Source organism: Bubalus kerabau, chromosome 2 (assembly GCF_029407905.1).
Source record: "Bubalus kerabau isolate K-KA32 ecotype Philippines breed swamp buffalo chromosome 2, PCC_UOA_SB_1v2, whole genome shotgun sequence".
Lineage (NCBI taxonomy): Eukaryota > Metazoa > Chordata > Mammalia > Artiodactyla > Bovidae > Bubalus > Bubalus kerabau.
This window is the reverse complement of record NC_073625.1, coordinates 106,148,586-106,163,739: the sequence shown is the minus strand read 5'-3', so window position 1 is coordinate 106,163,739 and position 15,154 is coordinate 106,148,586. Positions and strand designations below refer to the sequence as shown.

Below are 15,154 nucleotides of genomic sequence, written 5' to 3'. Positions count from 1 at the left end.
GTGTCATTTGTTAAATATTTCTAATATTACCCCTGCCATTTCACAAATTAGTTATAACAACAGTTATGCATGAATGGAAGACTTGCCTATAGAAGTTGACTGATAAATACTTGCTGATTTATGTTATAGATTTTAGGTACAATATGATTTTTAATAAGGTAATAAAATATTGAAATGAAAGCATTTAAGGGTGTTTAAAAATAAAAAGAAGTTAGCATATAGTATGATTTCAGACAAATCACTTGACTCCTATGTCTCAGAATCTTAATCTTTACAATAGTATATTTTCACCACCTACTTTACACAGTCTTTGAGGTTCAAGTGAAGTAGTAAATATATAAGTGCTTTGAAAAACATCATTAATTGTGCAAAGAATGATGATGATGAAAATCTGAAGGTGGCCAGTTTTTACACTTAATGGATATGTGTGTATAGGAGAAGGAAATGGCAACCCACTCCAGTAGTCTTGCCTGGAGAATCCCATGGCAGAGGAACCTGGCTAGCTACAGTCCATGGAGTCGCAAGGTTTGGACATGACTTAGTGACTAAACCACCAACCACCACCACCACATATATATTTGAATATTGGATGTTAGGTCTCTGACATATCCATAATAGAATGTATACTGATGAAGCTATCAAAGCATCAAATCAACAGAACAGTGGGATCTATGGAAGGTGTGAATATGTTCAATTGCTGGAAATTTAAGATGAGTCTCCAGAATTTCTTTATTTTGCTGGTCATTAAGGGAAATTCTTTACTTAGGTATATGTCCTGATGTTCTCTTTTTAGTATAGAGATATTTGTGTTTTGTGGGAAGTCTGGGCCTTCATCACATCTGGTCATGATAATAATGTTGCACTGTGTTTTAACTTAATAAATGGCCTTGGACAGCTAAGCACAGCTGTGTAATCTGTTGTTATAGTTCATTAGAAACTCTCCCCTTGTAATTTATAGCTGCATTTAACAGTGCCTATAGCATGGATACTTTAAATAAATAGTAAAAGCTTTATCATCTTTTAGTAACCAGACACAGGTTGTGCTATTGCCTAATTTTTGGTGTGTGTGCAACTATCAGGAAATACTTATATTATGATTTGTGGTTGAAAATAATACTACAAAAGAGTAAAACCATTTACATTATTGAAGAAACAGGTATAATCTTAATACTAGAGAAACTATACTGTGCTATACTATTAGGAATACTTAGATTCTGTTTTGGAAAAAATGGAGTGGATGGACTTGTTTCTCTAAGTCTAATTAAATTATACTTGACACTTTCCAAGAATACATTCTCATTTTAAATTTTTCTTGCCCTAGTAATGTTTCCATAAATATTCTTGCCATTTTGCTCATCTAATTTCCTTCAGTTTCTCTGCTATTCTTCCAGTAGTGGAAAGTGTTAGTCACTCAGTCATGTCTTATTCTTTGCGACTCCATGGACTGTAGCCCACCAGGCTCCTCTGTCCATGGCATTTTCCATGCAAGAATACTGGAGTGGGTAGCCATTTACTTCTCCAGGGGATATTCCCAACCTAGGGATTGAACCTGGGTTTCACATTGCAGGCAGATTTTTTACTGTCTTAGTCACCAGGAAAGCCCCTCCAGTAGTGAAGACAACATTATAAGAAAGTTGACAAAATAGATCCTAAAAGATATCAATCTTTGTCTGCATTTCTTTAAATAGACTTTATTCAAGGTCAGTGGTAGAAACGACCTGAATTAATCTTTTTGATATTCTCTATTTTACTTAATGAAGTCATTCTAATCATTATATTTGTACTTTCTGTTGGAAAAAGTAAAAGGCATTGAGTCATGTCCGACTTTTTGCAATTCCATGGACTGTAGCCTGCCAGGCGCCTCTGTCCATGGAATTCTGCAGACCAGAATACTGGAGTGGGTAGCCAGTGCCGTCTGCAGGGCATCTTCCCAACCCAGGGACTGAACCCGGGTCTCCTGCATTGCAGTTGAATTCTTGACCAACTGAGCCACCAGGGAAGCCCGTACTTTCTATTTGTGTTTTGATTGTTTTATCAAATATGAAGTTAACAGCAATTGTGATGGATATATTTTTATTATATCTCTTCGCTTTTGTCTAACAATACTAGTGTTACTAGAGCAGAAGTTTTTAGAATACTTTGTATGCATACTTAGATGTATATGTCATTGTCAGTCATCTTTTAAATTCTGTTCTTTTCTATCTCCTTTCAAAAAATTTTCTAACCACCAATGATTATTACCCCTAAAGCAAGTTTCAGTTTGATAGGAAGTTGCAAGGAAGTCATCACGTAATCAATTGATCTCAGCTCAAGAAACCAAAGTGATTATCCCTTAATTCCTTTTTAAAAAAAAAAATTAAATTTTTTATTGGAGTATAGTTGATTTACAATGTTGTGTTAGTTTCTGCTGTACAGAAAAGTGAGTCAGTTATACATGTATCTACTCTTTTTAGATTCTATTCTCATATAGTCATTATAGAGTATTGAATATTATCCTTAATTCTTAATATTCTTTCAGTTTCTTCTTCTCAGGAAAGAAGTTTCTTTTACTTCTAAGTAAATCCTGAATACCAGTTCTTTATATGTTCTAGATACTAATTCTATTTCTTTTGCTACCTCGTAGCTTATCCTTTCATTTCCTATAGGATATTCCAATGAACAGAAAATATGTCATCATACTTAGCAATGTTTTCTTTTATGGTTAGTGCTTTTTCTTTCTTTTGCTAAATCATACTCTGAAGTTGATTTTTGTATGTTCTATATGGATCAAAGATTAGGTTTCTTTCTAAAGGGATACAAAATTTTACAGCTTTGTTTAATAAATGTCTGGTTTTTCCTCAGTGATTTGCATTGCAAGAGTCCATATAAATGAAGGTCCATTTATAGACTTTCTTTTCTGTGATCTTGATAGATTTGACCATCCCTGTGCTCATGCTGCTGCTGCTAAGTCGTGTCCAACTCTGTGCGACCCCATAGACAGTGGCCCACCAGGCTCCCCCGTCCCTGGGATTCTCCAGGCAAGAACACTGGAGTGGGTTGCCATTTCCTTCTCCAATGCATGAAAGGGAAAAGTGAAAGTGAAGTTGCTCAGTAGTGTCCGACTCTTCGCGACCCCATGGTCTGCAGCCTACCAGGCTCCTCTGTCCATGGGATTTTCCAGGCAAGAGTACTGGAGTGGTGTGCCATTGCCTTCTCCACCCTGTGCTCATACATTCTCTTAATTACTGGAGCTTTATAATATGTTCTTTTGTGTGGTAGGGAGAGTTTCCCAGAATTCATCTTTTTAATTCTATCGTTCCTTAAATGTCAGACTCCCCTTACCCAACTAAAATTTAATTTAGAAGGTATATGCTTCATTCTTTATGTATACAACCTAGTTATCAATACATAATTTATAAAATATCTTCAAGTTTATCCAAAGCATTTCTTACAGTAATGCTTATTTTGGCTTGTAGTTTGTTGATGAAGCCAGCCTATGAAACTTAAAAGCAAAAAACAATAAAATATAATGCCAGTCTTATAGTATTCAAGCTAATTCAACTTGAATACCACTCCAAATTCAGTTATTTATTTTAGGATTCCAAGTTGATATCAAAATTTCTCAATTTAAGAAAATAAAAATGTATACTACTCACTTAAAATTGCTTTTGGGAGTATTTCTGTGAATCTAAATATAAGTTACCCCATGGAATCTCATCCATTTTAGCTGTCTTTAATATCACCAAATGCCAGACAGTGTTTAAATACTTAACATTTTTTAGCTCATTGGTTCCTTGCAACTCCATGAGATAGTTAATATTGTTAATCGCCACTTTACAGATGAGTAAACAAAGGCTAAAAGAGGTTAAGCAGCTTGGTAACTCACTTACTAGGGATTCAGATGGTAAGTCCAGGTAGTACTAAGGAGTGTTTGCTTGTGAAAACTTCATTGAGCTGTCCTTCAACAGAATTAATTTTATGATGATTAAATACCTCAGCCTTTTGTTTTGCCTTAGCACCAACTATTTTTATTTAGGAGAATCAGTTAAACATTAACATCAGAGTCATCTTGAGAGATAATAAAAGATATATGTGTATATATGTGTGTGTGTGTGTGTGTGTATGTATATATATGTGTGTGTGTATATAAGATATATATATATATATATTTTGCAAGCTTATATATAAGCTTGAGAAAGTATGTAAAATTGTCTAGAGATGGAAAATTGGATGTATAGTTACTGGTTTTGAGTAATAGGTTGATTGTGTATGTGACGTGGCATCAGAGCTCAGGTCATATTTAGCTTTGGCTAGTGGAACCTCCCTCATTCATTTGCCTTTTCCCTCCTCAGATGTCCAGAGCTTGTATAGTGGCATATTTGTCAGGACTGACAAGTATTCTGCTTACTGTCTCTAGTAAAGACTCACTTTTGACAATTTAATCCGCCTCCATTCTTAAACCTTTGTTTTCTTGAATGCTTCTTTTGTTTTCTATTCTGTGTCTATTTAGATTTTTAAAATACAAATATACAATCAGATAGGTAAATAATGTTTTACTAATAAGTCACATATTAAAATATATTCAACTATTAATATGCTATTCTTGGTATTAGTATTTGTTAAATTATGTGATACTTCGATGTTAAGGAAAAAGAGTTTTCTGTGGAATGGAATGAAAATAAGTGCCCACAAAAATATTAAGAGATTGTGACAGAGAGCTGATATATGAGACTCCTAATTTTTCTACTGTATGCTGACTGGATATCTTAAGGGGATATGGATTTAAAGAAAGTAGAAGAAAGACTCCTCACTGACCTGGAGTGGCTGCAGTAGGGAGAGGTATATAATGGCACAGCACACAGAACTAGCCTGTGACCAAGAAACAAGAGTTAGAACTTTATGGAAAATCAGGTATATTTTCCACAGTGATTGGAATTTTAGGATAAATTGCTTGGCCCTGACCTTTTAATTGATATAGTTTTGCCTCAAGAGTGGGTGTTCAGTATTGGAAATCAGTGTAGAGAAGACAGAATTTAGAAGCTGTAGTTGGAAAGTGGTCTAGCTTTGTGAATGTAGGCTAGTGAAAAGTTGATTGCAAGCAGGGGATGGGCACTGAGATACTTACAAGGTATAGAAATATATTACTCAGACTGTGCAGCAATTGTAGCAATGTGTGATCAGAAAGAGCAAAGAGTAGGATCAATGTGTGAATGATCTTTATAGACAACTGTTTATTGAAAAAGCAGGCACTTAGACATTATGGAACAGCAGGGCATATAAAGGCATTACAGAATTGTGATACCTTTTGAGTGAATTAAAATCACTCAGAGAACCAAGGATATCCCCAGAGATATAGGATTGTACATAGATCTAATTTAATTTAATTTACATGCAACATAGGAAAGAATATGTTTAAGGAAATTTTTCTAAATTTAAGAGAGAATGGAGAGCAAGAGATAGCTACATGCTAACATTTTGGTAATTAATATAGAGGAAAAAATGCGTCTCTGTTCATTGGATTTGTAATTTAAAGTCAATCAGAAGGATGTAAATTTGAGAAAAAGAATGTTTATTTGATATTTAGATTTGTGCTTTAAAACTTAGGCTGTGCCTTGCTAGTTACTTCATTTTAACTCCTCTTTCCCCATCATCTCCAATCTCTACCTGCTAATTTTTGCCTTTTGTTTCACGATGAAAACTGAGACAGTTAAGCATGACATTGTTCACATAATCTTTTCAATGAAGATGTTTTAGATACGCTTATATTTGCTGCATACCCAGCTTCTAATGGTCTCGACCTTCAACAGTTAGACAGGAAACTTAGGAGAGATTTTTATTCTCCAATGTCTAGAAACCTTTATTAAGATTACAAAAAATATCACTGAACTTGCCAAAGTCACTTTATATTCTAATTTAAAATTTCAAAATCTAAAAATAGGAAAACTTTCTCAACCACAGAAAGAGACTTAATGGGAAATAAAATGTTTTATTATAAAAACTTTGAGCTTTCACAATAAACTGAGACTTCAGTTCAGTTCAGTTCAGTCGCTCAGTCGTGTCCGACTATCTGCGACCCCATGAACCGCAGCATGCCAGGCCTCCCTGTCCATCACCAACTCCAGGAGTCCACCCAAACCTATGTCCATCGAGTTGGTGATGCCATCCAACCATCTCATCCTCTGTCATCCCCTTCTCCTCCTGCCTTCAATCTTTCCCAGCATCAGGGTCTTTTCCAATGAGTCAGCTCTTCGCATCAGGTGGCCAAAGTATTGGAGTTTCAGCTTCAACATCAGTCCTTCCAGTGAACACCCAGGACTGATCTCCTTTAGGATGGACTGGTTGGATCTCCTTGCACTCCAAGGGACTCTCAAGAGTCATCTCCAACACCACAGTTCAAAAGCAGCTTGGTGACACTGAAATTTTGCAAATAGTACATACAGACTGTTATCTTTATAGATGCTTATTAGATATGTGAATTCAAACATGATGAAATTAATCTTTATGTTCCTCAAAGATAAGCCCATCTTTAGAAACTAAAATCTCAATGAAGCTTTATAATCTTTTTTGCCTTACTTCTTTGTGTCAAACTAAAAAGTTGGAAACGAATTCTTTAAAATACCCTCCTTCCTCATAGACAATAATTTCATTGATTGTCAAATAACATAGCTAAGCTATCCCACTAACATATTTTCACTGTTATCATCCTTTCCTCTTGTGTTTATTTGCCTTACAGTCTGGAATCTTTCTGGTTTGAGTCTCAATGAATAGCAGACTGAAAATATTGCTTCCATCCTTTCTTCTTCCTTTCCTCAAAGATGGTTCTGTTCTTCATCTTAAATTAGTTCAGTCACTACAAAAAAAAAAAAAAAGAAGATGCAAGCAATAGGTAAAATATGATAGTTAAAATGTGTATTATTAGAAGTATATAATGGGTAAAAGATAATTCATTCATTATATACTATTTTTGTGTGATTCAAATTTTTTATAATAAAGTTTTTAAATGCAGTCAGAATAATAAAAATTAAATAAACTCAACCAAGTGATGGGTTTGTTGCCTACTTTTAAGAAGACATGTATTCAGGGAATTTCAGGGCACAGACTGTAAAATTGACCTTATCTTGACAGATTATAATTTTATGTTATTTAATGTGTTCAGTCCAGGCTTTAAAGTTACTTTGTATTACTATGTTAAAGGCAAAAGCTCAGGTCTGAAACTACAGACAGAGAAGCCTGTCATCACTTCCCATTAATTTTGAAGTTTCGTCTACTTTTAAATCTCTAGTCTCTTTATTTTCTAGTTAAAGCTGTTTTTAAATTGTGCCTATTCTTTGCCATTATAGATAAAATAGTTGAGTCTGACTCACAGATTTTCTATTTTGTTATCAGTACTTTTTCCTTTCTTTTTCTGATCTTTTTCCCTTCAGTGTACCAAGTTACTGCCTTAAGGCAGGCAAGTTCTATTGTGTCAGTGTGCCCGAGTAGAAAGAGCACTGCGTTAGGAGTCATGCTTTCCCACAGACTAGCTTTATGACTCTGGACATTTAATTTACTCCTTAAAAGTTTCTAATCTTAAATCTTCTTCAATTTCCCATTTGAGAATTTTTAACCATTCAAAGCTATATATCTTTTAAAAATGCCTTTTCTGGGTTAAGGTACTAGGATATTCTCTATTTTGCTCCCATCTGACCTAAATGCATCCTGACACTATCATCCCCCTCAAATCTTAATTTTTAGGTTTGCATTCCCAGAACAACAACTCTTGACTTTTTCTGTTGAATTTTTTTCAAATGGATATTATTTTTTATAAGAGTTTTAGATTTTTGGAAAAATTGAGAACATAGTATGCAAAGTTCTCATGTATCCCACACCCATTTTTCCTTAATATTTTATATTACTGTGGTACATTTGCCACAATTAATGAACCAGTGTTCATTTGTTACTAACTAAAGTACATGGTTTATTCAGATTTCGTTAGTTTTTACCTAATGTCTTTTTCTGTTCCAGAATCCCATCCAGGATACCATATTACATTTAAAGACTATATTTTTAGAAAAGTTTTACTAGGCTCAGTTGCTCAGTCATGTCCGAATCTTTGTGACCAACCACCTGGACTATAGCCTGCCAGGTTCCTCTGTTCATGGAATTTTCCCGGCAAAAATACTAGAGTGGGTTGCCATTTCCTCCTCCAGGGGCTCTTCCCTATCCAGGGATCTAACCTGCATCTCCTATGTTTCCCTCCTTGAGAGGTGGATTCTCTACCACTGGCCACCTAGGAATCCCAGAGCAGTTTTAGGTTTGCGATAAAATTGAAAGGAAAGTACAGAGATTCCCCATGTACTCCTCCCTCGTACATGCATAGACTTCCCCATTATCAACACTACTCACAGAATAGTAAACTTTTTACTAAGGTTTTAAACTACGTTAGCCTGGAGAAGTAAATGGCAGCCCACTCCAGTATCCTTGCCTGGAGAAATCCATGGACAGAGGAGCCTGGCAGGCTACAGTCCATGGGGCCACCAAGAGTCAGACATGACTGAGATACTATCACTCACTCACTCAGCTTACATTAGAGGTTGACATTTAGGTAAACTAGAAATAAGCACAAAACCACAAACTAAGATTTATTAAACATTTCATATGTGTCTGAGCTTATTGAGGGTTTAGCATTTGAAGGTTTATACTCCAGATGGTGCTAGTGGAACCTGCCTTCTAGGACAGAAGACGTAAGAGACACCGATTAGATTTCTGGGTTGGGAAGATCCCCTGGAGGAGGGCAAGGAAACCCACTCCAGTATTCTTTCCTGGGAGAATCCCATGGAGAGGGGAGCCTGGCAGGCTATGGTCTACAGAGTCCCAAAGTATCAGATTTGACTGAAGTGACTTAGCACCCATGCACGCACACTCCAGAAATAGTCTACTGGATTTAAATCTTGGTTCTGATTTTCTAGTTGTGGGACAGTGGACCTTATGTTTCTCATATCAGAAATGCTAGTTGTTACCAATGCTTGGATTACTATATTAGCACAAAAGCCCCTGTACTATACGTACTTTATTTTCCCATTTTAAAGATGAAGACAAAAGAGTTAATGTTATTAAAGGAATTGTCTGAAGTAGTAGGGCCAAGATTTGAATTTAAGCAGTCTGAATTTAGAACCCATACACCTTTAACTTTTATACTTTATTTTCTCCTAATTAGTAAGAAACAGATACAAAAGAAACTAAGGGCTCAAAGAAATGACTTTTTAAATGTGATCCTGAGAGTCTTGTGGTTATTTAAGTTCTTAATCAGCTATTCTTTCAGAATTGGTTCAATGAAATGGTGACCTTGTTTTAATAGACCACCCAATACTTTAGATACACCTATTTTCCAGTATTATTTTTTATGAAAAGTAATTATTTTATTAATACATTTTATAACTAAAAATAATGTATGTGCTGTATAGAAAGTATTGAAAATGCAGAAAAGTATTTAAAAACAAAGTGTATGCTTCCTGTGCTCACAGACAACTGCTTTTTTAAAGATTATGTACACTTTTTATTTAAAAACTTTTTCCAAGCTTTATTCAGGTATGATTGATAAAAATTGAATATATTTAGCTTGTACAGCATGATTTTTTTAAAGGTATACAATGTAATATTTTAATAAACCTATACATTGTGAAATGATTACCATAATCTAGTTAATTAACACATCTATCACCTCACATAGTTTTTCTTTTCCTTTGTGGTGAGAATACTTAAGATTTACTCTCTTAGCAAATTGCAAGTATACAATACAGTATTATAATCAGCATGCTGTACATGACTATAATCAGCTTACTGTACATAGATCTCCAAAAGTTATTTATCTTATAATATCATTTGGGAAGACATAAATAGAAAACTTAGGGTTTACTGAAGAGTATAAAATTACACTCCTTGAAAATCAAGCTCCACCTTAAATGACCATACTAGCAATTACAAGTTTTTATATGAGTATATCTTTGTTAATTGTTTTTTTTTTTAATAAAAAGCCATTTTCTAGGAATGTATTACAAAAATATTTGGCTTCACCAACCAAATTCTCAGATCCTAGAACCAGTAGTAATAGTAATGTGAATATGCCCTTTGTATTCATATGTACTTCAGTTTGGGCCTATGTAAATAGTTTAATAATGTTTATTATCATTAGATATATCATTTTCTTAGTATAAAACATTCTGTTTGTTAGTTCTAGCTAGGATTTTTTTTTTAGAGGCTGGGGAAGCAGACTTTATAGAATGGTAGGTGAGAGTTCAATTTTTTAACTTCTTGTGAGATCTTGTGCAAATTATTTACTCTCTCTGGAGCTCAGTTTATTTCTGTGAAAAATTAGGATAATGTCCAATTACTTCGTAGTGTGGCAGGGAGGGTTAAATTTAGTAATTATGTGAAGAAAGTTTTTAAGCTCTTATATGACAGGCAAAATATAAATTGTGGGTGTGAATCATTACTAGTTTGAAGAGATTCATAATAACACAAAAAAATGAGGACATCTGGTTTAGGAATAAAAGGAGAAAATATATTATCATTTAATGAATTTTTACTATGCATCAAACACTTTGTATCTATTTTCATTGACTACATGTGCCCCATTTTTCCTAATGAGGAAATAAAATCATGGAAAATGAGACACTTGGTTTTAACAACTAGTAAATGTGGACACTTGATGCAAATTCAGGTTTATTTGACTTTAAAGCCCATGTTTTTTTTTCCCCGCTAAAGCGCTCTACTTCCTGCACACCTAGAGATGAAATGTATCATCCATGAATAATTGAGAATAAGGTGAAAAGCTAATCTTTCAAGTTCTCATTAAGATACAATGATGCTTTATAGTTATTATTCCTCCTTTTACTTTCTCTAAATATTTCAAAATGATTTGCTTTTTTTTAATCAGCACTGTGAGTTGAACAGAAAACTTTGTGAAATTTCAGGTATAATTAAGTAACTAAATATTATATATCACCAGCTAGGTTATCTCAGATCACTTATCTGAGGCATCACAAAGAACATTAATGGTTTATAATGCGTTTAAAAATGAGTATTTTATAAAGAAATAAAAATTCTTAATTTTGGTGAAGCAAATGTTATTTAATATATTTCATAATATATTTAATATATTTACATAATATATTTAATACATTTAAATTGATATTATATAATATCTAGGCCATCATGATTTCAAATTCATTGATGAGAATTGCCTACTTTATGCACAAAATATCCTGATGGAAACCAATATTTAAACATTTCTTATTCTCTGGAGAGGGTCTGAGAAAAGGCGAGTTCCATGTATTAATAGTTTGAGTAATCAAAGTGATGTGGGTTACACACATGGGTTAAGAAAACTTAACTTCCAAGTCACGCTTAACTTCCAAGTCAGCTTTTCATAGTGTAACTTGCTTTGTTGGAAACATTGGGTTGACCAAAAAGTTCACTCAGGTTTTTCCATAACACATTACTGAAAATTTATATATATTTTTATTTTTTAAAAATCTAAGAAATTAAAGTTTACTAATATGTAGATTGTTGCTGACACTGTCAAAGTATCATTTACACACATTGTAAGTTATTTAAAGCATTCTGAGGTGGGGGTGGGCATTGATTTGCTTTAAGATTTGGAGGTATTGAATTTTATCTGTGCCTTGTGATGGGTCTTGGATTACATTGTCCAGTGTTAAATAGATAAACTCTCACAAAACAAACCAACTCTGGGAAAAGATACCAGAATAAAGATAAATACTAATAAGCACATTTCAACAAGAATATCTCTAATGCATTGTATGAATCTTTTGTTGACTATATTACAAAATTTTTTTAAATGATGATTTAATCATATATGACACTAAGTCATCAAAAAATGGGGCATCCCTGGTAGCTCAGCTGCTAAAGAATCTGCCTGCAATGCAGGAGACCCCAGTTCGATTCCTGGGTCAGGAAGATCCCTGGAGAAGGAATAGGCTACCCAGTCCAGTATGCTTGGGCTTCCCTGGTGCCTCAGACAGTATCAAGAATCCACCTGCAATGCAGGAGATCTGGGTTCCATCTCTGGGTTGGGAAGATCCCCTGGAGGAGGGCATGGCAACCCACTCCAGTATTCTTGCCTGGAGAATCCCCATGGACAGAGGACCCTGGCAGGCTACAGTCCATGGTGTTGCAAAAAATCTGACATGACTGAGCGACACAGCACAACCAAAAATAATGACCAAGAGGTCTATTTGAAATTTGGACTTAACATTCACTATTATTAAGGGATGAACCTCACCCTGAGTATATGGCATGCCTTGAGAAAAATGACTGAAATAATGCATGAAAAATATGACAGCAAGCAATATCACATTTATTTGTGAGCAAATGGTATTAGAAGATGCATAGAAAACATTGAAGATTTGAATAAATAAGTATCTGAATAAATTATATAGTATGAAAGGTTCACTGTATAGGTACATGGAAATATCACTGTTTCTATCATTTCAACCAATGATATTTGATAAGCTCAATTTCAGTAATACTAAGAACTATGATTTATGAATCACTAAAAGGATTACTGGAAAAGGTACTTGCCAAGCATCAAAATACCCTCTAATTAAAAAATGCATTCTGAAAAAACTATGTTAACATAGTTTTGTAGTGTTGGAGTGGTCGGTGTGGTTGGAATGGAAAAAGATTTCTGGATAAGATTACCGAGCAACTTCCACACATGAAATTCATCTATTCGTCACATATAAGTGAGCTATTTTAGCAAATCAATTAAAATGGAAAGGATGCACAAGTGCTGTAGGGTTTCATTGATGTTTCTTTTTAAAAATAAAATCTTTAAAATGTAATAGAAAACAGAATCAAATATAGAAGTGGAGTCTTTACAATACTTGGGTAGTAAGATGGGAGAGTGGCTGTAATATTATTTGCACCACTTGAGGTATACTGATTATTCAGTGGGAGGTCATTGAGAAGTGATATGAAAGTTGTTGCAGTTATGCATTTTTCTTTTACAGAATAAGAATTCTAATTTTGTTGACCTTTTCTGTGATAATAGGTACTCTCTTAACATATATTTTTGGAAAAAGAAACATACTTGATCTTTTTTTAAAAATAATCATACTTACAGTGAATGAGAAGATAACTGCTTTTTGAAAGAGCCGTAGTATGGAGCAGACATTTTCATATTGAATGTTTGTTGTTATTTTCAAGTTGTGTCTGTTGCCAAAGCCAATGCAATTGTAAAACTCTAGTTTCTGTATAATTTTAAAACTGCACAAAACTGTACCTGAATGTTTTTTAAAATTTGAAACAGAATTTTATAACTTGTTATAAAATCTTCCAAATGAAATCTTTAAACAGATTAACAGTTTTTTTTGGTTAAAAAAAATGAAGGTGCTACATGTACCTCTTAGTTTTTAAGAATGACTGGTGGACACATGGGAAGATGGAAATTTACTAGCCAAATTTCAACAAAATCTTTTATGCAATTGGTGGTTGGGATTGAAAATTGAATATTGTGATTTAATAAGCACAGCTAATGATGCTGTTCTTTCATTTGGACCTACTATTTTGTGAGGCTTTTCCCCCTCCATGACAACCATTACAGCTAAATATAACAATAACCTGGACATAGTACCAGATTTTCAAAGGACTGTTTCATAAAGGGTAAAACGAAGCTGAAATACCAAGAGTGACAAATATTTAGTCTTATTATACTCTAAAAATTTTGTTTTTTTTTAGTGACAACAAGAATGTTTGAAAATTGTTGATAAATAAAACATTAAAGTTTACTTTAAAAACTGTTTATTTCTTGTTTATCTCATTCTTTAAAACACCTATTACTCCATATGTTCTATAATACAAACATATATATAATATGTTTATATGTTTATTATATATATAATACAAATGGTAGTATAAGTCTATAATTTATAAATAATTGTATATATTGGAGTATGGGCTTATATTTAATCAGTGCCCAGGCAGAAAAACAAACATGACTCAGAACAGAGGGATTTTAATCCAAGAAATTGGTTGCAAAAGTGTTGGAAAGTCTGGAGGAAAGAAAAGAAGGTGGCAGTGTTATTTAGCAATGAGCACCTGTAGGAAGTAGGCCTTCCCCGGTGGCTCAGACTGTAAAGAATCTGCCTGCAATGTGGGAGACCCAGATTCTATCCCTGGGTTAGAAAGATCCCCTGGAGAAGGAAATGGCAACCCACTCCAGTATTCTTACCTGGGAAATCCCATGGACAGAGAGAGAAGCCTGGCAGGCTATAGTCCATGGAGTCACAAAGAATCAGACATGACTGAGAGATTAACATTAACACCTGTAAAAAGCAATGGAAAGTTTGGTTACCTAGAGTTTATGAGCACTGAGCTGCTGAGGAAGCTGGAGCACCGCCGAGGTTGTGAATGCTAGAATCGCCATGGCCACTGCTTCCCGGGAAGCCAGGTAACCACACTTCTACTGACAGGGCAGGAGCCCAGGGGTCCACAGTTCCTCCAGTGCTGTTGAACTTGCCATGGCTCGTAGAGCTTCAGTCACCTGTGATGGCTGCTGCTGTTCTGCAGCTGTGGTCCTATTGCTGCAGCCAGCGGTCCTGAGAGCCAGATCCCAAGATCTGTGCTACAAGATCTCTGCTGCAGAGGCTGCTGAAACACCATTGCAGCGGCTGCTGGTTTCAAAAACAGAAGGGAAAAAAATTCCCTTTGATCTTCTGCCAGTGCTACTCATGCCAGCAAAGCAATCTAGGAAATGTAGTTTTCAGGTTCAGCCACATAAGAGAGCATGGAAGAGGTGAGAATGGAGTTGAGAACCAACAGACAAATGATCTACATAAGGTTCAAAATATTTTTACTGATAGGATGTATATTTTTTAAAATTGGAGAATCTATTGATCTAGAGTACAGGGGTAGTAGCTCAGTAGTAAAACCACATATTCCTCCAAATTTTATAACTTGTTTTAGAAAATAGATTCTGGTTTGTTATCTAGAGCTAGGGTTGTTTTTCAGGAGGTACACACTGGCAATAAGTCATTTATTTATAGCCAGTATCTGTTTTGATTAGTAGTTATAGTAATGTTTCTTACTGGTCTATGCCCATGCCTTTCCAGCTATAAATATTTTAGATATCACCCACCACTGACTAAAAACTGCTCTGATTTATTATTTATTT

At 34.6% G+C, this 15,154-nt stretch overlaps 1 protein-coding gene and 1 long non-coding RNA gene across 7 annotated transcripts in view; one reads left to right on the top strand and one right to left on the bottom strand.

The window, feature by feature from the left end:
- The window catches only part of ZBTB20 (zinc finger and BTB domain containing 20), an 869,429-nt gene that overhangs the window by 24,997 nt on the left and 829,278 nt on the right, over positions 1 to 15,154 (top strand). The window lies entirely within an intron of this gene.
- Positions 6,125 to 14,464, bottom strand: LOC129643546 (uncharacterized). The gene is made up of 3 exons (XR_008710358.1): positions 14,336 to 14,464; positions 6,711 to 6,829; positions 6,125 to 6,392 (listed from the first exon to the last, which is right to left on the bottom strand). It is a non-coding gene; the product is annotated as an uncharacterized LOC129643546 (long non-coding RNA).